Raw genomic sequence first — 12,545 nt, forward strand, 5'->3', positions numbered from 1 at the left:
GAAGTGTGCTGTAATTTTAGCCTTTGAATGGGTGGTTGATTTTCAACTTATATATACAATGGAGTAATACGCTGAGATTTTTTTAACTTTTGTTTAGAGAATAATGAAGTCTTTTGAAATCATCAGCGTTTACAATGTCACCATTTTTAGAATGTTCCAGGGCTTATTCCTTGATGCAAACTTTTGCTCCATAAAATAGAATATTAAAACTTCAGAATGATAAAATTGGAATGAAATATTTTCCTTTTAAGAAAACAACACTTTTTACCTAGACCTAAAAGAACTACTGATTTTTCTTTCAGAAGAGTAAATTTATCTCTATTGGAGGACTTAATTGTAATGCCCATACATATCTTGTTGAATGTCAAGCTTGTCAGTGTTGTGTGATGGCCAAATATCTGATCAACAGTAACCTAAATATTATTTGGAAAACCTCTATTAGATAATGTATTTTTCTCTATCTGTGTTATAGATCATATAGGAGGCCAGACATTAGCACATATGTGCAGGTCTTGAATTCACTTCAGCAGAGGACAACAGAGAAACTTAACATTTATGCTCTTTGTGACAAGTGATAGAATATGTTGACCTTTGCAAAAGAAATAAAAAAAAAAAAAAAGTGTGCTGTTTGGCTGACAGTATACTTCTGAACTTTGAGTACAAGCTAATTTGAACTATTTAGTGACACAGTATTTGGATTTTTATTCTTCACTTAAATTTTCCAGTTGCATTAATTGCCATGTCCTGTACATACCTAACTGCCCTCTCCCTGCACCTAGATAATTAGAAGTTTAATTATGATATTTAATATGTTGGAGGCTAGGTTTGGAACTGAAAATAAGTAGCAGTAAATAACATCATAAATATTTTTTGACCTTTTCTCTGTGCTTGTAAAAATATTTAATAAAATATCAAGCTTAGTGGACTGGATGCATTGCTATTACATCTGTCTGGAAAAGGTATCCCTTTACAGGATAGCATTAAAGATGTCTTCTATAGTTTGATTTAATATCTATTAATTTTTGCTTTTTTTAAAACCAAATCATTTCTACTCAGTATTCATGATAAGCAGTAGTTATGAGAGTAATGAAAAGCAGATCTTTCAGTAAAATAATTTCAACTCGTAGTTGTAACATAGCGAATTAAATAGGTTTTTGTATTTAATAAAAACAGGTTAATTTTTTTTCCAGGTGCAATTGTGACTTGATTGAAGTATTCTCCAAACTTCTTTGAATTTCTGCACAGTCAAGGTTTCATCTGTAAATTTTCAAAAAACTTTTTGTAGTTTCAGTTTTACATTTTTTGTTTAGTTACGTTATTTTCTTCAGCCTAGCATAAATGCATTGTTCCTACTCCAACATCTTTTTAGTATTACAAATCTAATCTTTTTTTTCTTTTTCCCCCTGTTGCTAAAGGTATTAATTGTAATATTTGGAGACTGAAGTTCTGGACTGCAAACGTGGCAGGCAGACAGCTATGTACAGGGCTATAAAAGTGAACCAGTAAATTGCAAGTGAAAATTCTACTCTTCCCAAAGGGAAATTATGCTGAAATTTACTTTGTAATGTATATTTGAACACCAAAGGAAGTTATTGACTTTGATGGTCACTTTTCATTGAGGTAATGTTACTGTAAACACATTGATTCCAGGAAAGCTAATTTTGATTTGCATCATTTTACAAAAGATAGTAAACTGGGAATTTTAAATGAACTAATGCTGTAAAAGGCATTCTTATAATCTGATTTTTATTCTACAGTTTCATTCGCCCTCTCAGCTCTTTCACTTATTCCTCCTTTCTTCAGTTTGTTTTATTTTTCGGAGAACCAGTTTTAATATGCTTTGTTCTTATGCTGCTTTACTATGATTCATTAATACAAAGAAATTGGGATAATCTTTTCTACCCCGTAGTCTTGACTTTGACCTTTAAGAGATAAAAGTCTTTCAAGTAGTAATTAGAGGCTGTGTTATAAACCTTGCACTCATGCTAGGAGGAGTGGCTACTCAGTGGAGTGAATAGTGTAATTATATATTTTACTGCTCACAAATGTTCAGTGATTTGCAACCTGGTTTTCATGTATGTACATTAGGGAAGATATACTATAATGTTAATATTTTTATTTCTACTTGATTTATTTCAGTTTTCTTGAATTGTTATTTTTGCTTTGCTTCTCCAGTGCCGCTGAATGCTGGTTTCTCAGTCTGGAAGAACGATTTCTACACTGAATTTCTCACTATTTGCTCTAGAGTTGGCAAATTTTTGTTAAAAACTGTAACACACTAATTAGCTCTTTGATGTGTGGTATTTAACCTTTGTTAATTCACTGTCCTTTTAGTGATTTTTTTTTTTTTTTCCCCAGAGCATTCTTTGCTTGTAGCAAAACTACGTCCCTTGTTCTTTGTGATCCTGGTGAAGGAGGTAATGGTCCCGTACCTCACCGCAACTACCCACAAATTACTCAAAAAGTGGTTTATTCCCTCCTTTTAGTTGGGGTCGGCCCTGGCTCCGGCCAGCTGGCAGCACTTTGGGGAGTCCTGCTGGAAGAGGACCACCCTCCATAGCCCTCCAGCTCTGATCCAGCCCAGAGGCTCCGTAGCCCAACTCCCAAGCCAGGGGGATGTATTCATGCCCTGCCACTGAACGTAGCTGGAGACTTTACTTATACACAAGTAGCACTGTCAAATATGTTAAAAATACTTTGGGTCAGCTTGTTTACCCTGTTTGCACACTCATCAGTGCAAGTACAGACTCGCAGGGACCACTGTCTTGTTTGTCCTATACGCTAAATACACATCTTTGAAGTATAACATACAACTTCGTAATTCTCCACAAGTATCATTTAAGGAAACAAAAAAGTAATCCCACCTAACTGCAATAAAAACTTAAATCCTCTTTTGACATATAGCTTCAATATCCTATCAGACATGGCTTGTACCACAGTTGCTTTTTCCCAATAGAGAACAGGCAGGGTTTGAGGAACAGAAAAAAAGCCGGGGTGGGTGGGTAGGGGAGATAAACATGAAATTCACCTTGATTTATAACAAAATGAAACACGTTGATTTTTTATCACTATGTTAACAGGAAAGTTCTGAAAAACACTGACCATTCCTTAATTAAACCAAGGGCTTGAAGCACTGCTCAAATGAAAAATATCAGTGAATTTAATCTGTGAATTTTACTTACGTTTTCTGAGGTGATGCCTAAATTTTTCACTTATCCTTAGTCTTCTGCTTTTCTCACTACTCAACCTGCTTTACTAATTAGCTGCTATTAATATCTTTGATTGCAAATAAATTACCCTAATCAAACAATATACTTTTATTTACCTACAGACATAATAGAAAGCTCGGCATTGTAACCGAACATGTTCTCCATTAGACAGACCAAAGGTTCGACTATTGCCTAAGAGTTCAGCAGCCACGTCATCTCTTTATGCCTTTATTAGTCAAAACATGAAGGTTTCAGTAAGGGCTACCTGAGCAAACATCGCCTTTGCACTTTTGCCTGCCATTATTAACTATTGCGCATTTAATGTACAAAGCTGTAGTTTAGATAACACCAATGCATTTGGTACTATATAAATCATCACATTGTTTGTTATTGCTCTTTGGAATGAGGTGACCTTAATTTTACCATCTGTTATTCACAGACATTTTCCCAGAAGAAATATTCAAGCATCCTAAAGTTTCAAACCTTTATAAACGTCCTTCAACACTCATCGCCTTGTAATGCTGCTTATGTATTTCAATGTTAGTCAGCGCTCTTCAGAAATAAATGAAATGTTCTGGGAAACAAATGAAAAAAAGAAAAGCTGTTCACAACTATTTGTCCACATAAACACATTAGAAATGCTTTCTGTCTCCTTTTGGTATTCAGTAATTGTCGTACTTGGGCAGTTGTTCTCTTTGATCCAGTACTGTTATATAACATCATAAAGTCATGCTCAGAAGATCTGGTGTGGATATTTTTGCTGATAGGAATTTCTTCATGCCATCCTGCATATGTAACACATGGACATGGTCCATTTGGGCATCAAAATAAAGAGTGGAGGTGATTGAAACTTTTTGACGCAACTGAATATTTGGTTTAATCTAAATAATGTAATACACCTAGTTCTTATAAAACACTTTTTGTAAGTTGTTTTCAAAGTTCGGTAACTTCTAGTCCTTTTTGTTGGAGGAAAAAAAACAAGTACAAAAAACCTGTCTGGATTTACGCTGCCATCTTACAAAGTGACAGGTTCTACCAGAGGGCTGGTCATCCCTGTCCATTAGCTATAGGTGGAATGTGAATGATAAACTTAGCTTAGGTGTCTCAATATTAGTTTCATAAACTGAATTTCAGAAAAACTCACAGAACACCACTAGCAGATGTACAAACCTTATTGAACCTCTAGGCAATATACATGATCTCACTGAACTATTACAATTAAAAGTAAATAAAGGAAAAAAGTTTCCAAATTAAATAATCCAACTCTTAATTTAAAAAAAAAAAGTTTTAAATTTGTTTCTGGTAAACAGTTTTAAAAAGATAAAACTTGGATTATGTCATTGGCCGTCTTTTTCGCTGATAACGTTTTAACTGGTTACTGAGTTGTTCACGAGTATTTACTTTTGGGAAAGCATTGGATTTCCTAGTATGGGAACAGCTATGAAACTCTGTATTAATGACAGTTAAAGTTGCTTCTCCTAGTGTTATAGCTCAGGCAGGGCTATTAAAATGTCAGGAAAACTTTGACCCCCTCTTCTCCTCTTTTCTCCACTTATTCACTACATATGTTTCAGAGGAACCTGCAAATCCTTAGACATAAAAAAAAAGGTTCTGAAATGCATGCAATAAGCAAGGCAATCTTATCGTAGGTTATATTTGCAAAAGTTCATTTAAAATACACTGTTTCTTTAGGAATTCTTTTTTTGGTTGATGGGCTTCTACCAAACTGTATCATCTGAGTCGTTCACATCTGAATATTGGTCAAAATAATAGAATTAACATTTGAATGAATGATAAAGACTGCCAGATAAAGTGAGGCCCAGTAGGTGAACAGGTGACTGACTACCTTTTATCTATTTCTGTGGTCAATAGCATTGTGTTAATATTCAGTACCTAACATGAGGGCTTTAAATTTAAAAAAAAAAAAACAACATTAGAGAACTAGTCTCTCAAATGTACTTGAAAGTTTGAGTGCAGTCAGTTCAAACACTCCTTCATATAAATACGTAAGTATGAAACAATGTTTGTGATGCAAATTCTGCAATACAATAGGAAAATGATGTGTTTGTAAATGTCCTAATCAGCATTTCCTGCATGCAAACAATTTAGGCTATTCTTAAATGTATAACCAGTAAATCTTTATAGCCAATGATCAGAAGCTTAAAGAATATTAATAAAAATTCAGTTTATGCATCTCCTAAATTAGAATCATTCTGCATCAGAATTATTAAAATAGATTTCACAAAACCCAAATAGCAAAATTCATTAGAAAAACTTATTGAAAGAGTGCAAAATCTACATTAACTAATTACCAGTTACTGTCTCATTTTGTCATTCCATTGAAGATATAAGCTGGTATACCAAATTTTTAGTCATTAAGTAATTTGGTAATGATAGAACAATTCTGAACATGAACATTAATTAGAGAATCATTCTGAAAGTGGAGATATCATTTTAATCTGCCTAGCTCAACAACATAGAATGAAAGGCATATGAAGTTCAACAAAAAAAAATATTGGGCATCATATACAAATTTTCCCGTATATTGTTAGAATCAGCATCACAAAAATCAGCATAATCTAATAATGACGTACAAGGAGGCTGAAGGAACTGTGTCTGTTCAACCTGGAAAACAGAAGGCTGAGATGGGATCTTGTTGTTGTTTCTTGCTGTCTACAGCGCTCTAATAGAAGGGTACGGAGAAGATGAAGTGAGGCTCTTCTCAAGGGTGCACAGGGATAGGACAAGAGGCAACAAACACCAGTTGGAACACAGACAACTACAAATAGATATTGTGAAACCCTTTTTCACCATGAGAGTGGTCAAACACTGGCAGAGGTTGCCCAGAGAGCTTGCGGAGTCTCCGTCCCTGGAGATATTTAAAACTCAGCTGGTCGTGGCTCTGAGCAGGCTGCTTTAATTGGGTCAGCTTTGAGCAAGGGGTTGGATAAAATGACCTCTGAAGATCTACTCTAGCCAAATTATTCTATGATTCTGAAGTTTTCAGAGTTTTCATATTTTTACTTTTAACCTCAATTAAAGAAAAATTTACATAAACCTGAATCTGTTTAGCCATAGTAGTGGCCACTAGTGTTCTGGACTTCTTAGAATAAGGAGGACTTATAAATGAGTACAGTCACATTTTATGGATCCAAATACTTTTCAGAACTGAGATAGTTCTTATTCAATTCATGGGTAGAAGTAAAACACCAGTGTCTGCCCAGACATGCTGCTAAAGCTATATTTAGGCACGTGAAGAAAGCCTATTTCGAACTTTAAAGTTAATTTTTAAAAGCTGCAAGTAACTAAGCCTTCACTATGGTCAAATTTATCAGGATTGGGGTGAGGTTAGATGTAACCTTGAAAATTTAATAGATATGTCACTCTTCACACAGAAACTCCTTTTCTGCCTTTGTTATATAGAAGTATCTTGTAATTCACTCCAATAACCTACACTGCAAATCAGAGAAACAATGATATCACATTCTGTCTTAAAATTTCTAAGCTAAATACTACAGCCATTATATTGCAAGGAGGAAATACATTGTACTGTCACTAAATGCTGTTTTGCACATGAAAAGAATGTTCTAAGGACCAGCTAGAAATCATTGTTACTAAAAAACTATCAGTGATACCAAAATGCTGCATTGAGGTAATCAGTAAAAGGCACAGAGGAATGAGGATAGGAACATTCATTATTTAGTCACTTGATTTTTTTAACAATAATCCTAAAAATAAAAGATTATCACTATATGAATTCTGTAAATACTATATCATATATAATTTTTTTATTTATTTTATAAAGTTATGAATATCTAATTGTGAATCATTGCCCAAACCTTTTATTAGGGAAAATATATATTCTAGGGATCCATATGTCAAAGACACAGTTTGCTTATTCTTGTCATATATATATATATGTTATATATTTAGTAAAAAAGCCTGTTAAAATATTGTTATTCTTCTGGCTTTAACAACAAAATTGCTATGAAATATGAGATAAGGGAGCAATTTTATCTTGTTGCCACTTTTACTTGAACATTTCTAGGCTCTCCAAATTATGGGTAATTTTGCCACTCTCTAGAAATACCACAGTGTAATGAAATATTTAATTCAAATAAACCAACAAAAAGTAGCCAAAGTCCACAGTTATTTCAAATTGCATCAGATTTATTTGGTTAACTTTTTCTCTGCTGAAGCTCATAAATAATTAAGTTTGCTATGATATATTTGCACCATCTGTGTAGTTATGGTCTGTATCTTTGCACTGGCTGATTGTGAGGAAAATAATTTTAGTTTCAGACTGAACTGGTTTTAACAAATGCATAAAGCATTTAACAAACATATAGTACATTCACTATACTGATTGTGGCTTTTTTTCTTTCATTTACAAGTATTTCTGAAAATCAACATATAAAGAAGCAAAGACTGACAGTTAAAAAAGGAAAGTGGAAAGTAAATAAGGGTAAGGAAGTGAGCTTCCAAATTCTTGCACAATTTTCAATTTGCAAATATTTACAATCGCATTGAACATTTTGTTAACAACATTCCTTGAAAGATAATATTTTTAAATTATTTAGCAAGTTGCAGGGTAAATAAAAAAAGACTTCAGGATGAGTTAAATAGAGTTCAAGACTTACAGTTTGGGATTTTCATTCAAAAATCAGAAAAAAACTATGAAGTTTTTTTCAGAACTATTTTATTGGGTTTATGTGGCAAGGTTTTGGTAGCTGGGGGTGGGGAGAGTGACAGGGGTGTTTTCTGTGAGAAAACACCAGAAGCTGCCCCCATGTCAGACAGAGCCAGCTCCAGCCAGCTCCAGGATGGACCTACCATTGGCCAAAGCTGAGCCCATCAATGATGTTGGTTGCACTGCTTTGATAACATATTCAACAAAGGGTAAAAAATGCTGTGCAACGGCAGCTGGGAGAGAGGAGTGAGAATATGTGAGAGAAACAGCTCTGCAGACACCAAGGTCAGTGAAGAAGGAGGGGGAGGAGGTGCTCCAGGCACCAAAGGCTGTGGAGAGGACCATGGTGATGCAGGTTGTCCCCTCCACAGTGGAGCAGATACCACCTGCAGCCCATGAAGAGCCCGTGCTGGAGCAGGCTTCTGGCAGGACTTGCGGCCCATGGAGAGGAGCCCACGCAGGAGAAGGTTTTCTGGTAGGACAGACACTGGAGCAGTCTGTGCCTGAAGGACTGTACCCCACGGAAAGGACCCACACTGGAGCAGTTCGTGAAGAATTGCAGCCCCATGGGAAGGACCCACGTTGGAGAATTTTGTATCCTGTGGGAGGGACCCTACACTGGAGCAGCAGAAAAGAAGGAGAAGGAGGAGGAAGGAATGGCAGAGACAACGTGTTATAGACTGACCACAATCCCCATGCCCCATCCGCCTGCGCCGCTTAAGGGGAGGAGGTAGAAGAGTTGGGAGTGAAGTTGAGCCTGGGAAGAAGGGAAGGGTGGGGGGAAAGGTGGTTTTAGATATGTCATTTCTCATTATCCCACTCTGTTTTATTGGCAGTAAATTAAATTAATCTCCCCAAGTTGAGTCTGTTTTGCCCATGAAGGTAATTGGTAAGTGATCTCCCTGTCCTTATCTTGACCCACAATTTTTTGTTTTATTTTCTCTCTCTGTCCTGTTGAGGAGGGGGAGTGATAGAGCAGTGCGGTGGGCACCTGGCAGCTGGTCAAGGTCAACCCACTACAACTATGAATGAGTTCTATTTTGCATACTTTCCAGTAAAGAAACTCATGTTTATTAAAAAAGAAAAGTAAGAACTTTTTACTGATAGCTAGAAAAAATAACGGCAACTTTCTTCTGGCAACTGGTAGGCTACAGAAAATCATGACTTTAGCCTTAAGTTTAATTTGAACATACTCTATCCACATAAAACAGCAGAAGGAAAAGACTTCTTGCTATTATTGTGAAGGCCAGTAAATTAATAATTTAAGAGTTGTTAAAAGAAGAAAGAATTCCTAACTTTTTATCTGTCGGTTTAGTGAAACATAATTCATAGCCTCTCTGAAATTGTTATCATTACTGAAAGAACAAAGCACACCAGTCCACAGCATGATTCAATATGACGGCAATGGTTGCAGTGATGGCAATGTGGAAAACAGTGTGGAGGGTAGAGATGGAAAAGCTGCAGTTCTAAATCACATAGATCACAATCAAATTTAGAGCAATTCCAAATGTAGCACAAAATCCTAAAACCAATTTTAGCAGAACTGGCTTATGATGTATTCTCTTTGGAGCACTGTGTTCATAATCACTGTCAGTATCGTACTTACCACTGCTGACTTGTCTCAATCCTTTATTCATGGCTTTCTTTAGTTTCAGATATTTCTATGATTACAAGTTGCGTTACAAATCACAATGGCTTATTTTTCACGTCTTCTTTCCCACCTTTTGAAACTATTTTCATTTTCTTTTCACTACTAAATGTGGAATACCTCAATCTGGAGTCTCTACACTTTCAGCCAAAATACTTCACAAGATATAAAGATTAATTTCTCTCTGAAAATATTGTTTCACTTACATCCTCGAGACATCTAGAGAATTCCTCATTTTTACATGTACTCTTGTTTATACAAGTGAGATAACTGAAGTAAAAGGCAGCCAGTCAGGAAACTTCAGCAAAACAGCAGCATACACATGAAACATCGAAGTCCAAGTAAGGGAAATTGAGAGGGGGAGTTTAGTAAAGAATTTGGATAAAGGTCACACATACCAAATAAGTCAAAGGGTGCATGTGTTGAAGAATGAAGTCACTGAAAAAAATTATAACTGAGTTAAGATCTGTTTTTCAGTCCTTTCTGAGGCCATTGGAACAAGAAACAGTAACTTAAGAGCTGCTCATGACTTGCTCATGAGCAACAGCACACAAAAATAAATATATATATACATGTACTGTCTGAAAGGACTGTTGTAGTACACCTGGGAACACTGTGATCATACAACATATTTCATTTACAATGGTCATACTGACAGGGCTTTGGCTCTGGTAGGTTTTATGGTCCAATAATGGAAGGCTTTGGAGGTTGAAACATATTAGGTATATTATTGTCATTTTGATTCCTGACAGACTCTTCAATGATGCATGTTTCCACATCTGTAACTACCTCATGCAGGTTTCTTATCATTTACATAGAAATTGAAGCTGAACAGCATATAAGTAGAAGTGTTATGAGATATTTCTTGTTTTATTTCTATAACAGCTGTTTAATGACTTGTATTATTTTCTTATTTTACATAGATGATGTAGTTCTGCTTTCTTTATCTCTACTAGGCCTGCAGCAATCTCTGGAAGTTTTTCTTCTAAGCTTATAGCTTAGATTCACTGAGAATTGTAAGACAACCAAAGTTACTGTCTTTAACTTTTCTAGAATTAGTCACGTATATGCCTTACTCAGCAGTGGGGTGCAACTGAGTGCCTGGGGAAAAGGTACATTAACCAAAGTAAACAGATATTTCATTTAATTTTGGCAAAGAATACATGCCCCTCCATTTATAGAGCGGGTAACTTCATAATTTTGCTATCTCTAATGTTTCCTTTTGCTTGTTCTACAGGCATACAGAAAACAATAAGGTGATGCCTTTTTGAATTTTTACTTTAACTTTTATAGCCATATGTAATACTATATGCTCCCACCTTTTGTTTTTGTGTTTAATACTATTTATTCAACTAACATGGAGTAATTGCAACTTGAAAAAAGAAATCAGTTTTCTGTTTTATTATGTACTCTCATATCAAAACTTGGTACTATTTTAAGATGTAAAGTACAGTTATTTAAAAAAATGCTGTTAACATGTTAAAATCACTTTGTTAAACACGGGTTTGCTTTATCTGGTTTCTGAATCTTTTCTTATTTCAATTATGTTTGGCAACTCTACATGTTTCGTTGCTCTGTTCCGTTCTTATGTTGAAAAACCCTCCTCTTATTTTTTATATTAAAAAAAAAAATTCAATGCTATGAAGAAGAAAAGACTAAAAAAGCTTATTAGCTGCAACCTGCTATTTATCAGCACCTTGACATACAGTATACCAACAAATAAAAAATATACAGAGCTTTTCCACTACCAGATAACTAACTATTAAACATTCTAGGCTTTCATATGCTACCACAAGGAGAAACTACAGAAGAGCTGAAGACTCTTCTTATTGAGAATTTCTTTGTTCATGCTTATAAAAGTGCCCTGTAAAGAGCTGGGAAAATGCCTGTATTAAATTTTAATTAATATTATCTGACCTTTTTTGCTCAGTTTTATATTTCTGCCTGCCTGAAGGCATAAAATTAAGTCAAAGGAATTCTTACCTGTGTTTAAAACAAGGAAAAAAAAAAAAAAAACAACTATCAACAAAGTAAAAGAAGAGTGAAGTGATGGGCCATGTAGCTTGCAGCTATGAAAATGCTGAGATGTGAGATCACCATTTATCAGTCTCTTGAAAGGCTGAGGTACTTGAGAAAAACTGTGCATGCTGCAAATCAGGCAGGACTGTTTTCCCAGCAAAAAGTCTAGACCTGAAAGAGTTATGCATAAAAACACTAAGTTTAGCTGAAGAAATAATCTTATAGAAACTTGTTAATTTTGAAATTTTAAACAATGATAATTTCTACTTTTTGTGGGACATTACCATTTTAAATAATTATTTGGGGGGTGGCGTAGAAGTCTGAAACAAGTAAAGAAGAAAGAAAGGGAAAAAAGCGGGGGGGGGGAAGAGAGAAAGCAGTTATTTAATTACCTTCTACTATAGTGTCACCCAAAGGTATAAACCCTCTTTGAGACTAATCTCAGTTGAGCCTCCTGAGATATTTATATTAATACTAATAAACTGGAGGCTAGGACCATAACTTCAATTGTAAGAAAACGGAAATAAGGACCCATTTACTATGACATAGTTGAGAGGTTATCAGTGAAAGAACATCCTTGGCTTTGATAATAAAATTCCAGGTCAGAGAGGACTGTAGATTAAACAGTACCTCTAAAAAAAACAGTCACAGAATTATTCATAGCACAGATTGATAAACACATGCAATTTTCTCTACATTTGTTGTATATTTTCTATGTAAATAGAATTATAACTTTGTTCTATATTTTTTATGTGAATTTTTGTTGTCTTTTCTGCAAGTTTGCAGATGACACGAGTGGTGCAGTTGACACGCTAGAGGGAAGGGATGCCATCCAGAGGGACCTTGACAGGCTTGAGGAATGGGTCCATGCAAATCTCATGAAGTTCAACAAGGCCAAGTGCAAGGTCCTGCACATGGGTCAGGACAAGCCCCAATATCAATACAGACTGGGGGATGAATGGATCAAGAGCAACACTGT

The sequence above is a fragment of the Aquila chrysaetos genome, chromosome 2, assembly GCF_900496995.4.
Source record: "Aquila chrysaetos chrysaetos chromosome 2, bAquChr1.4, whole genome shotgun sequence".
NCBI lineage: Eukaryota > Metazoa > Chordata > Aves > Accipitriformes > Accipitridae > Aquila > Aquila chrysaetos.